Below are 17,433 nucleotides of genomic sequence, written 5' to 3' on the forward strand. Positions count from 1 at the left end.
TCCCCCCTCCCCGCCCCCAACCCCTGCCCATCTACAGACCGCCCAGCTCGGCCTGGTTGGAAGAAGTATCAGGTCTTTGTTTGGATCTGGACAACAGCTGCCTTGGCTGGGCTCAGAGCTGGGAGGAGAAAGTCCCAGAATGATGTATAATGGGAGGGGGAGGGGGCCTCCATCTCTGCACCCTCCATCCAGCTCTTCCAGGCCCATGGGAATCCCATTTGCCCCACCCCCAGTGACCTCAGCAAAGTTAGGGTTATGATAAGTCCTCTCCCCATTTTTAGAGGGTGGGAAAGGTCATCTTTCTCAAGCCCCTTAGGAATAAACTCCCTGAACCTGAACAGGTTGGTGCTGCGCCTGACATTTTCAAAAAGAGAGATGCCTTAGGGGAGAAAATGCGGACTAGGAGCTACCAGGATGGTGGGAGAGGGTTGCCTGGGCCTGGGGGCTATGTGGGGGCATCACTCCCTGACCTCTCTCCTCTCCCTGGTTGAGCTCCCTGTTCAGCTGCAGAAACTGTGATGGGTGCCAGCTCCTTGGAAAGCAGCTCAGGCCACTGTGGACTTGGGGGCCCTGGGGACTTAGCCACTGGACACGAGTTCATTTTCAGAAAGGAGCCATTAGCAAATGGGGAAACTGAGGTCAAAGATAGTGTTTCTGAGTAGGCCTAATAACTGCAGGGTTGGGCATTGGGGCTGGGACTTGGCATCCTGAGTGGTCCTTGCTAAGACTTGGGGAGGCATAGAGTGTTCTCAGGGTGACCTGTCTAGCTGTCTTGCTCCTCTACTCTGTTAAAGGGTTTCTCACTTTCAAGGGGCCTAGTTCTTCATTCCTCTCCCCTCACCCCATTTACTACCCCCACCCTTAAAAGGAGGGGACAGATGTCCTTTCTTCCATGCACCACAGCTGCAGCCGGACAGGACACATTTTCTCTAATCCCTGAAAACAGGTGTGGAGTGATTCTCGGCCCCCTAGGGATGAGGGGCATTCAGGAAAGTGGCCAATTTTAGAAGCTGCCTAGATTCCCATTCTCCTCTGGCCCCATCTGTGAAATGGGAGCGTTGCCTTAGATTAGCACTTCCCAAAGTGGACTCTGCAGCACAGAGGGCTCTGTGGGGGGGAAATGAGTTCCAAAGCCAAGCAAGTTTGGGTAAAGCTGCACGAACACCCCCTTTTAAAGAGTCACAGGACTCATTACAATTTTAAAGATTTTAAGAAGTCCAGCACTAGGGGCTGGCTCAGTCGGTTAAGCTTCCTACTTCCAGATAAGGTCATGATCTCACGGGTTCGTGGATTTAAGCCCTGCGTGGGGCTCTGTGCTGACAGCTCAGAGCCTGGAGCCTTCTTCGGATTCTGTGTCTCTCTCTCTCCCTGCCCCTCCTCCACTTGTGTGCACACATACGCGCACGCACGCTCTCTCAAAAATAAATAAATAAACAAAAAAAGAAAGTCCAGCACTAAAGAAAACTCAGTTTAACCCAGAGCTTCCTCAACATCTGTGACCACGGCACCCTTGTTTCAAATCCTAGAAACAAACCCACCCTGGCCAACACCAGCCTCTACAAGAAGTTGCAAGGTTTTTCTCTAAGTTCCTCATGAGCATCCCAGCACCACAGATGGCCCACTAACAAGTTTCCCCTTGTCTCTCTGCTCTTGCAGGGAGGGACCCCCAACACTGGTTTCTGCCCTCCCGCCCTCGTCCACCACCTCATTGTGCCTGGCCGCTCAGCTTTGCTCAGATTACCTCCATTCCAGATGGGGACACTGGAGTCTGGGGCAGGGAGAGGCCTTGCCCTAGACCTTCGCAGAGTCAGGGCAGAGGTGGAGAGGCAGTACAGGGTTGTCTCAGGTTTCTCCAGGAAGGGAAGCCCCCAGGCTTCACCACCCTCCACCCCAACTGCCCCCTGGATGTCTGTGGGTCATCTGTGGTTTTGCTGCTTCAAAAAGCAAGGCAATGCTTCTGGAACAAAGGGAGGAGAAAATTCTGGCTGCCAAGTGTCTACAGAGAAGACCCTGCATGGGGAAGCTCAAAAAAGGAAAAGTGCCCCTCTCCTCTCCACTATCCAAACTGTCAAAAATAACACCTCACATTCTCCAGCCTTTAAACTTTCCGAAGGCCTTGCGTGTACATGACCTCATCTGCCCATCAGGAGACAGCTGTGGTGTGGCAGAGCGTGTGTGGGCTCCGGAGCAGAACTCCAGGGCTCCAGCCCAGCTCCATAACTGGCCGGGCCTCTGCCCACAGGCAGGCCACTTCAGTCCTCTGCCCCACTGTCCCCTGTGTCAGGAGGGAGGAACAGTTCCTTTCTCACAGGGTTCTTGTGAGAATGGAGTAACGTTATCAATGTGATAATGGCCGGCATGCACGAGAGGCTCAGTGAGCACTAGCTTAAGAGAATGAAACCCCCACTAGGTAAGATTTTTCTTATTTGGGGAAGGAGCAAACGGTGGCTCAAAGTAAGTGACTTGTCCAAGGTCACACGGCTGGCTGGTCCCCTGACCTGCTATTCTTTACTTTCCCACTTTGCCTCATCTCGGGAAAATGCCTCTCAGGTGGGCACATGTCTCACTGTTTTTTGAGGGCTTTTAGCAACTGTGATTCCCTTTGCCCTTGACCCTTTCTCTTTTTCCCAGGCAAGTAGGATGCTCGCCAGAGAGAGAAGGCAAGGCAGGCCTGCTGTTTTGGAGGGGTGGGGTCGGGGGTGGAGAGGTGGGAGGTGTTATTAGTTCCTCTGAAAACAGCTTTTTAAAAACAAAAGTAGTTTTGGGGCATCTGGGTGGCTTGGTCGGTTGAGCATCCAACTCTTAATCTCAGTTCAGGTCACGACCTCATGGGTTCGTGGGATTGAGCCCTGCATCCGCCCCAGAGCCTGCTTGGGATTCTCTCTCTCTCCCTCTCTCTCTGCCTCTCTCTCTCTCTTTCTCAAAATAAATAAACATTAATAAAAATAAAATAAAAGTAGCTTTATGAATTAAGATGATCTCTTTTTTTTTTTTTTTTTTTTTTTGCCAAGAGCTCCTCCCATTAAGAAAGGGAGAGTTTTTTCCCCTTCCTTCCTCTGTCCTGGCTGCCCAGACCCTAGACCCTGCTGTCAGGTGTCTTTCATCCCCTCCTTCCCCTTACAGCAGCAAAACCAATCTATACACGGGATCTGGGGGTCAGTAGAGGCCTCTGTGCTTTCTTCCTAATCTTGACCCAGGTTTTAAATCATTTTATTTAGCAGAGGAAAATGAGGGTAGACTAGGAGGAAATGAGAAAAACAAGAACGCCTATAATGTGCTACGCACTGTGCTAGGATCTTAGGAGTGTTGCTCTTGCAAACATCAGGTCTCTCTTTTGATTTTTATTAGGTGAGAGAGAGGTTGGTGAGAGCCCTTGGAAGAAAGGGGTTCATTCTTGCAAGGTGTCCTCACTGTGATTGCCATCACTGTGTCTGTTACTGTCATCAGCCACAGCACGGACCCTGATCAGCATATTCATTTGGCGAAATCACCTTCTTTCCTTCTATCTCCCCTTCCATCATCTGAAAATTTCACAACCAGGGAAATTGGGAAGGGTGGGTAGATTTGTTGATGCAGCTCAAGCAACTGGTCTACCAAACGGATCTCCCCATTCTTGGGTGCGTGCTCCTGTCCCCACGCGGCTCTAACTCTGAGCCTGAATTGTGCTCTCTGTGCAGAGAATAGGAGGATGTGCTTGTCCTGGAGGCTCAGCAGGAGAGTAGCTGTCTCTGAAGCTGGTCCTTTTGAGCTCATCCAGTCATGCCCTCTACCTGGCCGGGGGCTTCAATTTCCTTGCCCTTTCAGGAGGAGGCTGTGTGAATTATGGGAGAGAGAGGAAGAAGGAACCGCTCAGAGGGATTCCGCTCTCCAGACATTAAGCTGGGATGATTTCTAGCTCTGCTCATCTCATTTGAAGGGCTGGCCCTGCTCCAGCAGGTATCTGGGAGTAAAAACAACAAACAACCCCAAACATCTCTCAGCGCCAGATCCCCACCACAGGCGCGATTTCCTGCTCAGCTTGCTGATGGTGGGTGCGTGTGTGCTCGTGCGTGTGTGTGTGTGTGTGTGTGTGTGTGTGTGTGTGTTTTCTCTGCTGATTTACAGGCGCTTTGTGGATCAGTAGACGCAAGAGGAGCAGTGGGGCTGGGGGCAGGGAATTGTCTCTAAGCAGAGGCCTGATTAGAACAAGGAGCTAATCAGCACTATTTATGAAGGTATTTTGCACAGGAATCTGTGGTAAGTGATGGAAGTGGGGGCAGGGGGGTGCATACTATGAGAGAAGAAGGGAGAAAACACCACATCCGTGTCTGACAATCTAAAGCCCGGAGGGTCAGAGGAATGCTCAGACTTTGAGACAACTTTATCAACAACTTTCCTCTGAGGGTCTCCGGCCTGACAGTCACTGAGAGTCTCAGAAGGAAAACAGGAACGAGGACACAGCAGACCCACCAGCTGAGCAGAGTGTGGTCGCTCTTGCCACATTGCTGTCATCCTGAAAATATAAGCCCACTAGGCAGACTGGCCACTCAGAAATCAGGGAAGAGCATTAAAAAACATCTCTCAGCTCAGTTTTCCTTTTCCTTCTATGTCCCATATTTGGGAACCATGTACTGGAGAAGCTGTATCATTAACAGTGGGAAGAATTTTAATTTAGACTAGGGAGACCTTGGACTTGTCACGTGACCTTTCAGAACCTGGGTTTCCTGTATATAAAATGAAGGCTGATAATAGCACCTTTGTCACTGAGTAGAACGGTAGGGTCAGCTGTGATGTGGGAAAGTGCTTTTTAAAGGAATGCAGGTGGATATTTTGTTCTTGTCATGAGGGGAGTTTGCTCACCACCTTAATGCTAGGTTTGGGACTGGGGCTGAAGCTTGGAAGTTATGTCCTAGCGTTACTCTCTCAACTGTGGTCCTCAAGATGTTATTTCTTCCTTGCATTCAAATTAATTCTGGTTTGCAGAATTTAAAGTTGCATTATTTAAAGAGTATAAAGGTGATCTGTTAGGCCTTTGACTAAAAGCTCCTGGAGGGCAGGGGAGCCTAGAACTTCATGTGACAAGAATCTCTTGTTTCGAGGAGAAATCAGTCCAGCAGTAATATCTCTTTTATGCCCACAAGATCTGGACTTGGGCAAGTACTTTAAACCCACAGCTTGGCTGCATAATCTCTGAGAATTCTGTGGCCCCCTTGGGGCCAGCTGAGGAGGCCAGGAAGTGGCTTTGGTCCCGTCAGTCATGCTGGCGCCAGAAACCCAACACAGTGGCTTCCTGGAGTGGAGTTGGGGGAGATGTCTAGGGCCGGGGGGAGACGGGTGGCACCGTGGTTGGGGATGGGTGCCACTCTTCTCATGCCCCCTTTGTCCCCGCGGGCTGCCAGAGGTGGTCCTGGAACGGTGACCATAAAGTGCCTCACGGGAGGAGAAGGATGAAAGAGATGGGGATTCTTGTAAATTTTTAATCTGAAAAATAAAGAAAGTGTGAATTAGAATTAATGCAGGTATTAAATATTTAAACTTTCTGTACTCACTTTCATTTTTAACATATTCCACCCTCAAAAGCCTCGATAACGTTTGTCAGATGTGTTCTCAAGATGTCCCTCTCTCTCCACCTCCTCCCAGCCCCAGCCCCAAAGTTAGACCACAGGTATTCATCATCTTGATGGAAATTTTCATTTTATTTCTCCTACAGGAACCGTCTGATCTCTCTCTTTATATTTATGCTTTCTCTATATGGCAGTGTAAATAATTAATGCCATTATAAACACATCCTATGCAAAATATTTATTAGAAAAAATAACTCTTTAATTTGGCATGTCATTTAATTCCATTTTGTAATCATAGCGCATGGGCTACAATTAACGCCAGAGCTGGGGAATCCAGCCTGTCTGCTCACACTTGCAGAGGGGTGACAAAGTCTCCCAGATCAAAGCCCGCTTGGCCCCTTGGCCATTTGCCACTTGTGTGCATTTGGTTGATGGAGGCAGGGAATGTCCACCCTCCAGTGTGGTGCTGGGAGTGAGTCTGGAAATGAGATAGGAGACTCACTTCTTTCTTCAGAAGATTGGGGGGTCAGGGTATTCTAGGTCTTTTCAAGTGCCTTTGGTCACATGCATTCAAAAGGATGCTGGGACCTTAGTTGTAGGCCATTTTTACATTTTGCAGTGTGGGGAGAGGGGCATGGTGGTGTTCCTTGAAGTTTGGGTGAGTTCCCACATAGGATTAGCTTGGGGAATAGTAATAAATAGTTCCTAGAGATTGGGCTTCTTGCATGGTTTCATTTAACAAATATTTATGGAGTGCTTCACGTCAGTGCTGGGCATCATTGTTGGCCCTAGAAATACACAGTAAACAAGACCGGCAATGGAGATGAGACTGTCAACAATTCCTGAAGATTCTGCCATTGCCTCTGCTCATTCCCTGTTCCCATTAAACAATCTTTCTGGCTATCTTCAGGAATCTATCCACCAGAGAAGAACCTCTCCCAGGGTTCAAGGACTCATGGCTAGTATTTGAATAACTCCGTGTTCCTGGATTTATCGATTCCTGTGGGTTTATTTATCACTGCTTTGCAAATAAGACTGTAGCTAGCACCGGCCTGCTCTCTCTGGGATTCTGAAAGCCAAATACATGACCTGAACATTCTCTTTCTTATTCTGGACTCCAGGTGTGGCTCCCCCTCTGCAGTTAGGTGAGTGGCTCTCTTTGGAGACTGCTGACCCTCCCGTGACATACTTCTCCATGCATGATCTCAAGGACCCAGACTTTGGGCTGAAGCTCTGGGGATTTTAATTTCAGTTTTCATGTAGCATTTGTTAGCCTTTTTCCCTATTGACTATCTATTCTAATTGTCCCATGCCTGGCATTGTTCGCTGTGTGTGTCCCCAGACTAAAAGTCTCCTATATGCTTGCGGCCCAGACTCTCGTTAATTGGTTCAAGGAGTGGAGAGTAACGAGGGGACAACTGATGCCCTGGAAAAAAATCTTTGTTTTGTAGTTAGCCATTTGCCACTCTTTGTCTGGAAGGCCAGTGTGGCCTCCCAGCCTTAATTTCATTGAGGAAAAAATTAAAACAGGTGGCATCCAGCTTCCAGCCCACCTTCCCAGAAGAGCTCTTCTGATGCTCTCTGTATTTCATGTCTTCCAAAATAGGATGGCAGGAAGAAGCATGGAAATCATAACCCACCCCGCTCTCCTCCCCACACATGTGCCCCTGGATGTGGGTCTATGACAGGACTGGGCTATTCAGGGAGGGTGACATCCGACTTGAGAGGCCCTGTGTAAGGGGTTCTCCAGACTGTCAGGAGCTCTCGGTTGGCTGAGAGCAAAGAGGCTGAGTCTTGGTTGCCGTGGGGGCGAAACAGAAGATTCTACAGGGATAACCCCTGGTGATTTGATTTCTATGTTGTTTACAGGGAGCTCATGATCTTGTTAGGGATTTGGAAGAAGGAAGTTTGAATGACTTCATTTTTCTATTCTACCTACCATTCTCTCCTCCCCATGGCAGGGGCCACAGGACTTCTGCCCTCAGACTGGGTCCTACCCAGGCTCTATGCTATATTCTGGCTTTCTTTGGAGGGAAGATTTTCAGGGACTCTGGGTTCTGCAAGTCCAACTTGGCCCTTTGCCCCGCTTTTAGAAAATGGGCTTTTGCCTTTATGTCCTATCAGAGAGACTCATGGGCTCCAGTACTAAATGCTGCCTAGATGTGTGTTCCGTGTTCTTCTGCCTGGAATTGACCTCTCATCATTTGCACTGGGGTAGCTTCCCAGCCCCTACCTCCATCCCATGTCAGAACACATACATGGTTCAGCTTCAGCCCCACTTCTGTTTTCATGCATTCGTTCATTCATTCATTCATTCATTCAGTATTTACCAGACGTTCTATCTTAGGGCGCTTTGCTGAGCACTTGGTTTTCGGAGGAGGCTCAGTTCCTGCCCCCGAGAAGGTTCTGGCTTCAGTTGTTCTTAGTCCTTCAATGTCTGTCCTCTCGTGAAAAGAGCAATAAGCAACTTGATGACTTATTCAAGAAAAAAAATCCTTCAAGGCCCATAAAGAAGCATCTCCTCTGTGGGCCCTGCTCTAGTTCATGGCCCAGAGCCTGTTCCGGCTCCATGCAGCCTGTAGAATCCAAAGTGAGGGGACTCTGACAGGAGCCGTTGAGGGGCCCGCCATGCTGATGAGGAAGCCACTGCTGTCCATGTCCCATGATGGATGTGCCACCGGCTTTCTCAATCCTGTTAATAAAACCTGCTCTTGTTTTACCGATGTCTTTGCCTGGAGTGGTGGTACCACAGGCCATAAGCACGACAGTGACAAACCTAGAGAACACAACAAGCCCAGAGCCACGCAAGGCCTTTTATTAAACCCGACACATATCCAATATCCCAGGCCTCTTGCCTAGTGTCCTAGAACATTTGGAACAAATTCCGTGGAGGCTTGGAGGAAAAGGGGGGATGAGGGCCAGTGGCAGTGGTGCCGCTGGGTCTCAGAGAGCACGGGGGTGTGAGAAGAGCAGGCCAGGTGTTGTTCCGTAAGTCTGTCTCAGTGTGCCTGATTCTGGATCCTTCATGATTGGTCTGCTGATAGAATGTCTGCCTCTGGGGGCTCCTGGGTGGCTCTGTCCATTAAGCATCTGACTTCAGCTCAGGTCATGATCTCACAGTTCATGGGTTCGAGCCCCACATCGGGCTCTGTGCTGACAGCTCAGAGCCTGGAGCCTGCTTCGGATTCTGTCTCTCTCTCTCTCTCTCTCTCTCCCTCCCCACTTGTGCGCTCTCTCTCTCTCTCTCTCAACTTAAAAAAAAAAGTTATTCTTCTGGATGAAGGATAACTGGCATTTACAAAGACCATCACCACATAGGGAGCCCTTGCTCACACATTACCTTCTGTAGTGTTCACATCAGCCCCAAGACAGATTCTGTTGTCCCGGTTTTGTACTTGAGATGGCAGAGACAGGAGTTTTGAGTGACTTGCCACGGTCACGTGACTAACATATGGGATAACCAAGCCTCAGTCGAGGTCATCTGATTTCATACCCATGTTCCTTTGATGGCCCGCACCCTTCTGTTCCGTCCCCTCCATCATGTAGAGGATTCAGGCCTTGCTCTGCTCTGAGGTCGGGGTTAAAGAGATGCCTCTCAGGAGTCGATCTTGTCTGGTAATGGGTCACAGGGACAATTCTCCAGCTCCCTCCTGTAGGAGCAGCCTTCTTGTTTATGCCATTCTCCCTTCTTTGTCGTTCCACGACCTCAGCGTTGGTTCCTGGTGTGTCTGGAACGACAGCAGCTAAGCAATGCTTTCCTGAGGCTGTTTGCCAGAGGTGACTTCTCTGCCTGCCTCGTGCTCCTTGCTTCTGCAGGGAGGTGGCGGGGTGGGGGTGGGGGATGAAAGCACCTGTGAGATGCTCTCTCTCTGGCCTGGCTGCAGTGCAGGGAGGGGGTCCTGTCAGGGAGGCAGGGCCCAGAGCCCTACAAGTCATTAGGCCATCACTCAAGAGCCTGATGCAAGCCGGCCTGATGCATCACTCATGGATTTGAGGAAACCTGCAGCCTGTTTGCCTAAAAGCATGCCCCGCTCCCCAAAGCCCAGGATGAGAGGCCGAGCGTGAGGCTGGGAGCCAGTGGCTGTGCTAGTCAGGAAGGCAGCCGATAAGATGAGCAAATTCCCCAGGTGAGGCTCAGAGGTCACGGATGCATATTTGCCTTTGCAGCCCACGTTGCTTCCCACCACTTGAAATTCTTCTAAAAACCCAGAGGAGCAGCTGAAAATATCCCAGGTAATATGAAAATGAATAACAGCTCAGCAAACAGAGCCCAGCTTCTGAGCAAACAGCCGAGAAGGCAGCCAGCCCGGGCGAAATGAGAAAAGGAGAGAATGCAAAAGGAGGGAGGGCAAGTAAGAGTTGGAGAGGGAGGGGGGGGTGGTATGGGGCAGGAGGAAGCCAGTTCAGGGTCTCAGCCACCACTCTGTTTGGCATTCAGTTGCCCTCTGCCCTGGACACTCCCTTTGGGCCACTCTCCTCCCTAAGGGGTGAGGAAAAACGGTGCAGAGACAACGTTTCTCAGCTTTGGCCGAGATGAAGAGACGTTCTGGTATAAAAATGCCTCATAGTCTGTGTCTTATCCAGTCCTTTTCTATGTGGAAGGGAATTGGGGAATGAGGATGGGAGGATAGGTGGGCAGTGTGCCTTCCTGAGTTAGGAGGCCTGAGGTCCAGATCCAGCTGTCACTATGTGACCTTATGGGCTTTCACGTGCTATAGTTTCCTGATTAGCAAAATGAGAAGGTGGGGGGGATCCTTTTAGCTCTAACATTCTCTGGGGTTCTCCCCCATAATCACGAAGATTTAAATAAGTGCTTAGCTGCTTGTTGAGGTGTATGATTCAAGACTGTGTGGGTGTGGCTAACCCTTGAGTTTATCCTCAAAGACACCCCATGTGACATGGACAGTCGTGTGAACGGGAAGCAGCAGATTAAGAATCTTCTTCGATATTCTGAGTAAGACTGGGGAGTGGCCAAGTGAGAAGGTAGCATTACCCTGGTTCTGGGGCCAGAGGGTGGAACTGGAGGACCTAATATCTATGACAATTCTCACGTATTGAATGCTCACTCCATGTCCAGAGCTGTGCCGGACACTTTGCATTTGCCATCTCATTTACCTTTATACTAATCCCTTAAACTAAGTGTTATTATTATCCTCACTTTATGGATGAGACTCCCAGAACTAGTTACTTGCCCGTGGTCACATAATCCAGGTCTTACCCAGGTCCGAATGATGCAGGGATCCACACTCTTAACCACTGTGCCACATTGCCCTTCATGATGTTGGGGAGGGAGCGATTAGCCCTCAGAAGGGCGAGGGATGTTTAGCAGCAGTAGACTAGGTATCCTGGCTCCCAAACGGGGTCATAATCCCTCACAAGAGCACAGAAGCCATGCTGTGCGGGACTCTGTCACCTCTGCCGTGCTGGCCCCATGCACTGGAGATCCGCCAGTTCATGTAGGAGAGCTGTTTGTAAAGCTGTGTTTTTTTTTTTTTTAACCGTCTAATAAACTACAAAACAAGCTGTGCAGCAGTCACAGCACCAAGAACACAGACAAGGATGTGCAAACAGGGTGCACAATGGGGACAAAAAGACTAGTCAGCAATGAGAAAGATTGACCGAGGGCTGGGGGCCAAGCCCAGCCCAGGCTAGGCTCTGTGGGCAGTGGCCTTGGGCTACTCTCTGAGTTGCGAAGCTTCCTCCCTAAATATTCTAGGATCCTGGAAGGCTGAAAGATCACCTGCCAGGGATGTAAGAAGAAGCAGAAAATCTTGCTTTAGGTGGAGGGTTAATCCAGGGTGCTAAGAGAATGCCCGCCTCCGAGATGCTCTGTGTCCTACATATTCATTATGTACCGCTCTGAGCCAGGCATGGCTGCAGGTGCAGTCCTGGGCGTAAGGGAGACAGCAGCGCCTGTCCTCATGGAGCTCCCATCTCATTCTTATTCCCACACCACCTCCATGCTGGGTCTCAGAGTTCCCTCTGCCCCTCGTGTCTAGCCACAAATTGCTTCCTTCAGGAAGTCAGTCAACAAACATGGAGTTCCTACCATGTTCAGGGCCTTATTGTAAGTGCAAGGAAGAGTGGTGAACAAGACAGAGTCCCTGCCATTAGGGAGTTCCTATTCTAAGTGGGGAGGGAGAGAGTGAATAAACAAGGAAGCACATATGGAAATAAGAAAATGTTAGGTGCTGATGAATGCTGTGAGTAAGATAAGGTAGATGCTGTGGGAGAGTGCCTTGGCTGGTGTTGGGGAAGCCTCTCTGAGGATGGGAGATTTGTTTGTTTGTTTTTTAATGTTTATTTATTTATTTTGAGAGAGAGAGTAGGGGAGAGGTGGGGAGAGGTGGAGAGAGAGAGAGAGAATGAGGATGGGAGATTTGTATCAAAACTTGGTGGCTGAGGGGCGCCTGGGTGGCTCAGTATGTTGAGCGTCCGACTTCAGCTCAGGTCACGATCTCACGGTTCGTGAGTTCGAGCCCCGCGTCAGGCTCTGGGCTGATGGCTCAGAGCCTGGAGCCTGCTTCCGATTCTGTGTCTCCCTCTCTCTCTGCCCCTCCCCCATTCATGCTCTGTCTCTCTCTGTCTCAAAAATAAATAAACGTTAAAAAAAATTAAAAAAAAAAAAAACTTGGTGGCTGAGAAGGTGGCAGCCACATAATGGATGGGAGAGAAGAACATCTCCATTGGAAGGAAAAGTAAAAGCAGAGTCACCGATGGGCCTGACCCCATGCAGCTGGGAATTCGTAGATGAGAGAGGGCACAGAGAGACATGAGATCAGAGAGGCAGATAGAGGCCATTCAAAGGGTCAGGAGGCCATGGACAGGCATTTAGGTCTTACTCCACATGCAGTGGAGAGCCATTGGAAGGCTGTCCATGGAGGAATGAGGAAAGCCAACTCTGCTGTAGAAAGACCCGTCTGACTGCTGTGTGGGGTCAGGGAGACTTGGTCTTGGCCATGGACATAGAAGACAGGGGATAGTAGTTGGATTCAGGTGGCTCTAATCCTGTGTACTTTGGGAGTCAGGCCTAAAAGACTTCCTAGTGAACCAGAAGTGGGGGAGGAGAGAATGGGAAGGAATCAAGACCGATTCCTGGGTTTTCAGCAAGTAAGTGGAGAGTGCCCTTTTACTTAGATGGGGAAGGCTTGGCAGAAGGGAAGGTGTGGACTTGAGAAGGGAAAGATCCGTTTTGAATATGCTAAGTCTAGGTTGCCTTTTAGACACTGAAATAGAGATGTTGAGCAGACAGCTGAATACAGATGTCTGGGGACCTGGTAGAAGATGCACCTGGAGATGTCAATCTGAGAGACCAGAGTGTGAAGGAAAGTACTTAAAGCTACAAGACTAGGTAATACCACATAGAGACAGAGCATTCTAGAAGGGAAAAGTACTGAAGACACTTCTCATACCTCATTGGCACACTTTCTCAGTCTCCTTCCAGTATTTGTAGGAAATGCCCACAAAGGAGACTGAGAAAGCATGCCAGTGAGGTATGAGAAAAACCAGGTGAGTGAGGTGTCACAGAACCTGGAGAAGAAAGCTTTTTGGGAAGGAACAATTGGCTAACTGTGCTGACTGCAGATGAGGACAGAGAATTGACCATCCATTTCAGCAAGATGGAGTCATTAATAACATTGCCAGTTGGTCATCAGTGGAGTGGCAGTTGGAATGGGCTTTATTTGATGAGAAGATGATAGAGGTGAGGAAGTGGAGACAGTGAGTATGGACTCCTTTCAACAGATGTCCTGTGAAGGGGAGCTCAAAAAGAGGTAGAAATTGGAGGAGGGGGTGGGGTCAAGGGAGAGTTTATTTAAGAGATATGTTTGGGTGTCAATGGAAATGACCCTATCAAGACGGAGAAAATGATAATGCAAGAAGGAAGAGAAGAGTTGGAAAAAAAAAAAGTGAGGGCAGAGAATGGGTTCAGAACCCAGGGAAGGTGTTGACCTTGGGTAGGGGCCAGGACTCTTTTTCCATTGCACCTGGGGTGGGGTAGTCAGAGTATTTTGGTTCTGATGCGGATACAGTAAAGGACTTGTTGATGGGAAGATGAGGTAGTTCTCATCTTATATAGAAATCTGTTTTCTTTGTGAAATATACAGCAAGGTCATCAGCTGAGAATGGGCTAGGGAAGGGAGTGTTGGAGATTTGAGGAGAGAAAAGGAAGTGGGATAGTTTCCCCAGAGACTGGGAAATTGAATTTTCTGAGGAAGTGTAGTAGGTTTCTCTGACAGTGTCAAGTGAGATTTGTGGTCATGTTTGTACCAAGTCTAAGTCAGCAAATTTGTGTCATTTTTCTCAGCAACGTTCAGCTGCTGTGGTGCAGGCCGCTAGTAAATGGATAGGATACCAGAGTTCTGTTAGACTGGTACAGGGGAAGGAGAGCTAGGCATTCAGGGTATTGGCAAGGGAGTAGTTCAAGTGTTGGATTGGGGAATCAGAGCTGGGTAAGGAAGGAAGTAGACACGCAGGGAGTGATAGGAATGGATATCAACCCCCCCCCAAAAAGTGGATTTTAATGGAATGAAAGTCTTGAAGAGGTTGAAGAATTGATGGGGTGGAGCATCAGGGTTAGCTAGCTCTAAAGAGGGCGGTGATGGTCAGAAAGTGGGATGTTAGAAATCTACATTTAGTAGGTGATTCAGTGATTGGGGTGATTAGAGCAAAAGCTCATCAGGGCTAGAAGGTCAGGGAACTAAGAGGCCAGGGTATCAGATGGATCATCTTCATGGATGTTGAAGACTCCAATGATGATGGCAGGAGTAATAGTGAAGGAGTCAGAAATCCAGATGCTGAAGCCATCCATGAGTTCTGGGGAATGACCAGGAAATTGGTAGAAAGATAGAATTATGTATGTAGGAGGGGTCAAGAGATCTGATGATAAGCTCTTCAAATAAGCTTGGGTTTTTGAAAGAAAAAAGAGACAGTTTAGATGAGGAGCAAGGTAGGCAAATACTCCCCTCCTGTTCTGAAGTACATTAGATGTGGGAGACAGATCTGCCTCTGTTGGAAAGGGCTTCTAAGGGAACATGTCCTCAGGGGGAAGCTGGGTTTCACTTAAAGCAAGAACATGAAGGAGACAGTCAGAGAGGACCAAGATTTCCAGATGGCACACTCAAATGATGTGGGAAGGAGGAGAGAGGGAGAGGTTGGGGGACGGAGTGGACACAGGAGCATGCAGTTGAATGTCTATACAGTGACGCACGATCAGGTAAGCTTAGGTTTCTGATGGCACCTCAGGTAAATGGGAAACGGAGGCATGATGGGATTAGTCCTGAATGTCATAGCCATCCGCAGTTGAGGACATTAACATGGTTCGGTCTGGCTCATGATAGAGATGTTGGGGCTCCAGTTGAAGACGTGAGGAGAGGCTCTGAGTTACTGGAGTTGGTACGATGTAGTGGCTAATTTAGCCCTCTAATCTAGCTGTTCACATATGGGAATGTAATAATAGAATCATATCCCAAAGAATATCAAAGTAGGAAAAGCATTTTAGATATCCCCAATCAACTCTTTTACTTTTCAGATAAATAATTTGTTCAAGGTCATCAAGCTATTAAGTGGAATTAGAGCTTACTGGGACTAGAGGTATGTGTATAGTGTGTATATGCCGCTTGTCTAGGGTTGAGGCAGGAGCCTCCTGGCTGCCTCTGGGACAGCACTTCGTCTTGCTGTGCTGTTCTTGTCTTGGGGTCACCATGTTTGCCCCAAACAGGAACATGTACCTCGCTTGCCAAGATCACTGGAAACCAGAGAGCTTGGACTAGGGTCTCCATTCTTGTCACTCTCTGTGGTTGGTTGCCCTAGCTTACCCTACCTTAGGATCTCCATCTGTGATTGTATGTGGCAAAAAGTAGTTGGAGTGGCCTGTGAACTGCAGTGGGCAAGGCTACACCCAGACCTCTCAGGACTGGGCTGCGGCATGTCCTGGAGCTGGCTCCTGTCTGACCAAATGAGTGAAACGTTTACTGAGCATCTACCCTGTGCCCGGCCACTTCCATGAAGCTCAAAGTCTGCTTGAGGAGAGCAGACTTGCACACGGAGACTTGTGGGCTTAGTGCTAAAAAGACACCTGAGAGGCCTTTGCATTCAATGGCCTCGCATTTCAGATGAGGAAATGCCACGGGAGCCTCTTCACATTTTGGTCCAAAGCTATGTCACCAAGTCACCAGTGTGTGCTACATTTTCATTCAACGTGCGGTGTCTGCCCTGTGGCCCAGCCTCTGAGGGACTGCCTGGTAGGCCCTGTCCATCTCTTTCCTGCAGAACACCCTGAGTCCTTTTCCCCTCCCCCCAAGCCAGGCAGGAGCCAAGTGGGTGGTGGTGTCTGGGGGTCCTTTCGCCCTCAGGAGAGGGGGCCAGTGAACTGCCCCGATGAGCTGACTGCTGCCTTTCAGCCCGTCTCTCCTTTCAGCCTGCGCAAGTGTTAAATACGGCATCAAATTAAGCAAAATTAAATACATTTCCATGCAGCATTTTTCTCTTGACTGAATCAAACAATGCGGTTGCCATAGGAACAGCCTTTTCTGAAAAGGTCACCTGCAAGAAACTGTGTTTTAGGTACAACTCAAGGAGATTATGGGGGATTAACTCATTTTATACATATATATTAAATATATATATATATTTTTCTTTAAAGGGGCTGTTATGAAGGAATAATATCCAACTGAGCTGGAAGATACCCACAGAAAAAAATTTAAGTCCCTGATAAAGGTTTTTTTTTTTCTTTCCCCCTTTTTTTTTTTTTTTTTTTTTAACCAGCATGCAGTGGGGGTGATATCTGAAATGGCGACTCTGTGTTTTTACTTGGCTTTAATTAAACCTCAGTCGGGGCTGAGAAATGTGGTGAAGCGAGATAATTGCACTATTCCCAGTACAGTTTTTAAACTCCGGCTTTGATATGCACCTCGTGACAGCCTGAACCTGCACCCAGGCTCCTGGGGCTGCTTGAAGCTCAGCTTATAACCACCCCTCTTAACCTGCAGGCATCTGGGGACCAGCATTCCGGATCTTGAATGGGAAATTAGGGCTGGGGGAGGAGGGGCCCAGGCCATCTGCACAGAGGCAAGGAGAGGCCGTGTCTCCCCTAAAAAGTTCCTCTCTGGCATTCTGGAGTTCCCTGTCAGACTTTAGTATCCTAAATGTCAGAGGAGGACAGGTACCAGCCACCCTAACTCAGAAAGAGAATAGGATGGGTCTTCTCTAGCTTTATCCCATAATTCAGAGAGTAACTAAACTATCCCGAGGAAATCCTAACTGGATGTGAGTTAAAATTGCCATCTGGTAGAGCCCTCTGTGAGTGTCCCAGGCAATATGAGGGGCAATACGTGTTTCTCCTCAGTCCTCTTTCTAAAGGGCTGGCTGGGGTTCTTCCAAGGTTTAGGCTTCATGTCTGATACACTCACACAGCTCTGCATCACCCCTGAGGGTTCCACATGGGCCGCCCAGCCCATTTGTGATGGCACAGGCATGGCAAGGTTCTGGCTGTCCCTGGTGCCAGGGAGATGGACGTTCTTCAGTTCTAAATGGTGCAAGGATTGTGCCTGGCCCCTTCCCTCCTGCCCACTGAGTCCTGCTTGCTTTCTAGGAGGGCAGACTGTGGGCCGTCTGTCTTAGGCCAGAAGGCTGAGCATCCCCAAGCAGAGGGTTAAGACAGATGGGAAAACCGGACACTGGAGATCTGAGTAACTGTACTGGCTTCCTGGGCACCAGCTAGACAGATTTTTCTGGAATCAGGTGCTGCTCATACTCTAGAGATCATTCAGAACTAGCTGGTCCAGGCAGACAAGCCCAGCTCTCGCATTGAGGTCACATGGGACTCAGTGTCCTCTGGAGCGCGGGCTACCTGCTGGGGCCATGTCTCTCCCGAGGGCCTGTGAGAGTTGGT

At 49.0% G+C, this 17,433-nt stretch overlaps 1 protein-coding gene across 5 annotated transcripts in view; it reads left to right on the top strand.

The window, feature by feature from the left end:
- PKNOX2 (PBX/knotted 1 homeobox 2) overlaps window positions 1-17,433 on the top strand; it is a 284,066-nt gene that overhangs the window by 117,366 nt on the left and 149,267 nt on the right. The window contains exon 1 of one of the 5 annotated variants that reach the window (XM_030333205.1): window positions 6,661-6,688. The exons of the other annotated variants lie outside the window; for them this stretch is intronic. The gene's annotated coding sequence lies outside the window, so the exon portion shown is untranslated. Of the gene's footprint in view, window positions 1-6,660; window positions 6,689-17,433 lie in introns of those variants that run through there. 5 annotated transcript variants of the gene reach the window in all.

The sequence above is a fragment of the Lynx canadensis genome, chromosome D1, assembly GCF_007474595.2.
Source record: "Lynx canadensis isolate LIC74 chromosome D1, mLynCan4.pri.v2, whole genome shotgun sequence".
Taxonomy (NCBI): Eukaryota; Metazoa; Chordata; class Mammalia; order Carnivora; family Felidae; genus Lynx; species Lynx canadensis.